The sequence below is a fragment of the Aegilops tauschii genome, chromosome 2 (assembly GCF_002575655.3).
Source record: "Aegilops tauschii subsp. strangulata cultivar AL8/78 chromosome 2, Aet v6.0, whole genome shotgun sequence".
Classification (NCBI taxonomy): domain Eukaryota; kingdom Viridiplantae; phylum Streptophyta; class Magnoliopsida; order Poales; family Poaceae; genus Aegilops; species Aegilops tauschii.
The window spans coordinates 447608272-447614769 of NC_053036.3; positions in this window are offsets into that span (position 1 = coordinate 447608272).

The following is a 6498-nucleotide window of genomic DNA, read 5'->3' on the forward strand; positions in this document are numbered from 1 at the left end:
GAATTCTTCATCCAAGAGATCGCCTTCGTCAACATCTGGCCAAATCAACAAGCCAGGTGAGTACTATGAAAGTACTCGCAAGACAGTTCGGACATAAGATATAACAAATGTAAACATGAAGCATAAGAACAGAATAACAAGTGCGTTCAGGCATAGAGACAATATTGCATGGGGAAATAACAGAGAAGTCAGGCGGTAGTCCTCCCGAAATCCCAAAATAAATACTGGGTGCCAAACGAGGGTCTGAATGACTCCTCGAGAGGAAACTGCAAGAATAGTAATACCGGTGCCAAACGAGGGTCTGAATGACTCCTCGAGAGGAAACTGCAAGAATAATAATGCCGCAGTCGGGCGTCAGGGCGACACCACATAAAGGGCTTATAACAGGAAATAAAAGATAGTGCATGCCACAGTCGGACGTCTGAGCGACATCACATAAAGGGCTTATATCAAAAGTAAATAATCAATATGCCACCGTCGGACGTCTGAGCGACATCACATAAAGGGCTTATATCAAAAGTAAATAATCAATATGCCACAGTCGGACGTCTGAGCGACATCACATAAAGGGCTTCATAACTTAACATCTTATTAGCTCAAGAATTTAAATCATATCCAGAGAATAGTCAGGCATGAGATAAATAACAGGGTTAGTCCATCCACAGGAGTAGCGTTCAACTAAGTCTACTACTCATGCTCACTTACCGGAAAGAAGAACATACCACGAGGACTTGACATAGATATGGATACACTGATCACGATACTTGACCATGGATACGATGACTCGGAAGGATTTGACTCTGCAGAGTTTGTACTTTAACCACAGCCAACGGATTTCAGTAGTCACGGGGACTAGTGCCGTTTACGGTGTTTTGGAAGAAACACATCTAACCAGTACACACCCATTCAACAATCCGAAGCCAGGAATCACCCTCGGCAATGTTCAAGAAAAACCTTGAGACGGGGAGGCTACAACCTCGCGTAGCATGGGATCAAATTTCTATACGCGCGCTCTAAGGGGTGCCCCCCTCTCGGTCCCAACCGGAAACACCCATGCCCCCTGACCGGATGACTGGCTTTAATCCAGGGCCATGGAACCATCATCCCGGCCCCTCTGTTTGGTGTGTACACGGAAAGAGGTTACCAACTTACTAAACCGCATTCTGGCAGAAAACAAGTGGTAGCACGGAAGGGGGAAGAACGATAACGTGACTCCGTCCACGTTAACGTCGGAAATTGTCGGATGACACAAGGCTGGCATGCTACAACAGTACCACCTTGCTGCCCTCCATGTCACCACATGATTAGGCCATCTCTCATCAGAGATCATCGCAACTTTGGAACAGGCGGGTAGTTGCCTCACAAGCAACGAGGTACTCACCGATACTCATATGCCACACACAACCTCTCACGCAAACATGCAAAACACCTATCATATCAAAGGTTCAAACATGCTTGCCTGGTTCGGAGAAGTCGGAGTCTAGCTCGGCGAAGTTCGCGGCTCCGTCACCTCTTCCGGAACCTACGGTATAGCGAAGAAGCATACTAACGTGAAAACCAACGCGTGCATAAAAGTTGTTCCAAAAATTTTCCAAATAAATCCCATAAGAAACTAGAAAAAATTATAAAATTGTCAGAAAAAGAATCACTCAAAAATCACCTTTTATTAAAAAGTTATAAGGGTTTATGTCCAGGGACTCATCTGTAATGAAACAGAAAAGTTCCAGGGGCTTAACTAGGAAAACAGAAAACGCTTCGGAAGGAAACGCGCAAGCCCACAGAGAAAACGTACACTGCCCGAAGGCGCCAACAGAAAACGTTTCGAGGGAGAAGAGAATAGAGGCTGGCGGGGGGGTCCACATGTCAGGTTTAAGAGTTCGCCGGCGCCCGAAGACTGCGGTGGTCGCCGGCGTCGAACCACGGCGAGACAGGGAGATTGGAGTGTACCAAGAGCTTCAGCGTGTCCTTCCGCGTCGGTGGGTGGTGGACTCGACCGACGGAGAGCACCACGTCGACGGCGACACTTTCTCTGGCGGACGGCGGCTCGGGTGATGATGGAGAACTCCGGTGGGTGCTGCAAACTCCGAATTGAAGCGCGGGTCAGGAGAGTGGATGCATAGGGAAGCTACTGGCAAGAGTTGAAGGGTGGAGGTGCACGCACGGGAGCGAATCGAGCTGGATCCCGTGGCGGGTCGCGGCGGCCGGAGTCGAGGAAGAAAGCTCCCTCGGGGCTCTTCAAGTGGCTTGGTGCGGTCTAGGTGGAGTGCAGAGGTGGTGTGGGTTCGAGTTGATGCTCGGGGCCTCTATTTATAGGCGGATCGAGGGGATGGCCGTGAACGGGAAATCTCCGGCGAGCGATTACGGCGAGGCAGTGGTTGAGCAGGGGGTTTGAGTGGCCAGGCAGCATCAGGGAGGTTTACTGGTGCCGTTCCAGTGCTAAACTGGGTCGGGCTTCGCGTAATGGCGCTGGTCCTCGACGGGGCGGCCGTACGGGCACGGCGGCGGCAGAGAGCGCGCTCTACGCCTAGCAGTTCACGACGAGGGTGGCAGCGCGCACGGGGGAGTGGATGGCCACGCGGCGATCTCCGGTGGCTTGGGCGGCACTGGGTGGCGCCGTCTGCGCTGCGCCTCTCTCTGGCGGCCGCAAAGCCGCCGCTGGCGTCGGTCACGGGGCGGCGCACCTCCTCCAGCTCGTTGCCGACGCCCGCAACCTTCCAGGAATTCGTGCGGCGCCAGGGACAAGAGGGAGTGGACGGGGAGCAAGGCGCCACCGCGGCACTGGCGAGATCGACGTCGGGCTCTGAAGAAAACGACAGTAGCTCTGAAACTGTTCTCTGAACTTTACTGAACATGATTTTGACAATGCTCTACAGGTGTTCGACAGAATGATTTGGCATGAAGAAATTTTTTCTGGAGCTGGGACTTGGTGAGGTGACCACTCAATGCACCCAGAGGCTGCCTGATTTTTCTCAGATTTTTGGGAGGAGATTTCAAATGAATTTCATCAAATTTGACAAATCTGGTCCAAACTTGCAGTAAGAATAGTTTGAAAAATTTGAACTGGGGACCAGTGGATCTTCATGGATCTTGGTTGAGGGTTCAAAGGACTAGGAAGGGAAATTGGTTTGGGGGCAAAAATCAAAACAGAAATGGTAGCTCCTTTGTAAATCTCCAAGGGCTAGAATAGAAGGCAGAAATTGTTTTGATAAGATTTAAATGGAAAAATAATCATATGGGGAGGCTCAACTTGCTGGATTTGATGCAAAACATGATCCAAAGGTGAGGGAAGGCTTAGGAGAGTGGGTTTGCACTAAGGCCATGGCAAGAGAGATTTGTTGAAAGGGGCAAGGAATCATTCCAAAAGCCATAGGGCATTTTCAAAGGAATTTTCAAAAGGCATTTTTCTCAAGTGAAAAGCATTTTGGTTTGAGTCCAAATAAAAGAAAGAACCTCCAAGACCAACATCAAGTCTTGGGTGAATCCAAATAAAACCCTTGCCATAAAAAAGAATATTTTGAAAGGGAGGGTTCCTTTGAAGAAAAATCTAAAACACCTCCCTCAAGTTAAATAAAAATTTCGAAAAGGCCAAATAAAATTTTGGGTGTCACAACACCTACCCCCTTAGGAAAAATCTCGTCCTCGAGATTTCAGCTGATCCTCGAATAGATATGGGTATTCTTCCTGAAGGAAATCTTCCCTTTCCCATGTAGCTTCATCCTCGGTGTGATTGCTCCACTGGACTTTGAAAAATTTAGTTGTTTTCTGACGGGTCCTCCTTTCAGACTCTTCTAATATCTTTACTGGCCGCTCTCTGTAGGTGAGGTCTGGTTGCACATCAATGCTCTCATGAGATACATGCTTCTCCGGGTTACTCGCACATTTTCTCAATTGTGAGACGTGGAATACGTCATGGACGTCTGACAGCAACTTGGGTAAGTCTAGTTTGTAGGCCACTGTGCCTCTTCGTGCCTCTATACAAAATGGTCCGATAAATCTCGGGGCTAGCTTCCCCTTAATTTTGAACCGTTGCAGGCCCCTCATACGAGACACTCGTAGGTATACGGAATCACCGGGTTCAAAGCTGACCTCACGATGTTTTTGATCGTAGTAGCTCTTTTGTTGGCTCTGCGCTGTCTTGAGTCTGTCCCTGATCTGCTTAACTTTCTCCTCGGCCTCTTTAAGCATGTCTGGGCCGAAGATACGACTGTCACCTGTTTCTGACCAATTTAGTGGGGTACGACACCTCCGTCCGTACAATGCTTCAAAGGGGGCCATTTGTAAGCTGGCTTGGTAACTGTTGTTGTAAGTAAATTCGGCATATGGCAAACTCTCTTCCCAACAAGATCCATAGGTGAGTACACAGGCTCTCAGCATATCCACTAGGATTTGGTTTACACATTCCGTTTGTCCATCAGTCTGAGGGTGGTACGCTGTACTGAAAGCTAGTTGCGTGCCCAGAGCTTGTTGTAGGTGATCCCAAAATTTGGAGACAAATTGTGTGCCTCGGTCGGATATTATAGTCTTTGGGACCCCATGCAAACAAACTATACGAGAGAGATAAAGCTTGGCCAGCCTTTGTGTGGAGTAGGTAGTCTTCACGGGAATGAAGTGAGCAACCTTGGTTAGTCGGTCTGTGATGACCCATATGGCGTCATTTCCGCGTTGTGATCTGGGTAGTCCGACGATGAAGTCCATTCCTATTTCATCCCATTTCCACTCCGGTATCCTGTTTGGCTAGAGTAGCCCTGCTGGCTTTTGATGCTCGGCCTTGATGCGCTGACATGAATCGCAACAAGCAATAAATGCGGCTATATCCCTTTTCATACCGTGCCACCAAAATCTTTCCTGAATGTCTTTGTACATTTTGGTTCTCCAGGGTGGATCGAGTATGGAGCGGTGTGGCTTTCGGTTAGGATTTGTTGCTTGAGTTCCTCAATGTTTGGTACGCAAAGTCTGTCTCCGTACCATAATATTCCTTCACTGTCTGTGACGAACTCTGAAGCCTTACCAAGGTTCATTTTCTTCTTTATACCTTTGATGCTGGGATGTCCCTGTTGAGCCTTCTTAATTTGTTCCACTAGGGTGGGTTGTATCTCCAGATTTGATACGGTGCCCTCAGAGACTAACATCATGTTGAGCCTAGCGAACTCTTGCTGAAACTCAGGCCTCAAGTTTTGCGGACCGTCGTTGTCCGGGCTGGGGTTTCGACTAAGGGCATCAGCCACTACATTTGCTTTCCCTGGGTGGTAGTGAATGCCGACATCATAGTCCTTGACCAATTCCAACCAGCGTCGTTGGCGTAAATTTAGCTCTGGCTGTGTGAAAATATATTTGAGGCTCTTATGGTCCGTATATATTTCACAGCGATTTCCCAACAGAAAGTGCCTCCACTCCTTGAGTGCATGTATGACTGCTGCTAGCTCCAAGTCATGTGTTGGGTAATTTTCCTCATGTTTTCGCAGCTGCCTGGAGGCATACGCGACAACTTTGCCATCCTGCATTAGTACACATCCGAGACCCTTTCGGGACGCGTCACAATACACTTCAAAACTCTTGTGTATGTCTGGCACAGTTAAGACTGGTGCGGTTGTCAGCTTCTTCTTAAGTTCTTGGAAGCTTCTCTCGCATGCTTCCGTCCATACAAACTTCTTGTCTTTCTTGAGCAACTTTGTTATTGGTTTTGCCACAGTGGAGAATCCTTCAATGAATCTTCTGTAATATCCGGCCATTCCCAGGAAACTCCGCACATCTGTAACGTTGGCGGGTGGCTTCCAGTCAAGTATGGCTTTGACTTTTTCTGGGTCTACGGCCATGCCTTCTCGGTTCAATATATGGCCTAGCAAACCAACTTGTCTTAGCCAAAATTCACACTTGCTAAATTTGGCATACAACTGATGTTTCCTCAATTCTCCCAAAACAATTCTGAGATGCTCAGCATGCTCTTCCGGTGTCCTTGAGTAAACAAAAATATCGTCAATGAACACCACAAAAAATTTGTCCATGAATTTCTTGAACACTTTGTTCATGAGGTGGACGAAATATGCGGGGGCGTTTGTTAGACCAAAAGGCATCACTGTGAATTCATATAATCCGTATCTGGAGGTGAATGTTGTTTTAGGGATACCCCTCTGTCCGTACTTTCAGTTGATGATATCCCGATCTCAAATCAATTTTTGAGAACACCTTGGCTTGTGCGAGCTGGTCAAACAAATCATTTATCCGTGGCATCGGATATTTGTTTTTGATGGTGACCATATTGAGGGCTCGATAGTCTATACACAGTCTCAGTGTCCCATCCTTTTTCTTGGCGAATAAAACTGGCGAACCCCATGGTGAGGAGCTGGCTCGAATAAATCCTTTGTCCAATAATTCCTTTATCTGCTTCTTCAACTCCACCAATTTTGAGGGTGCCATTCTTTAAGGTTTCTTATAGATGGGAGCGGTGCCAGGTGCTAGTTCGATGCTGAACTCTATCTCTCGGTCTGGCGGCATGCCTGG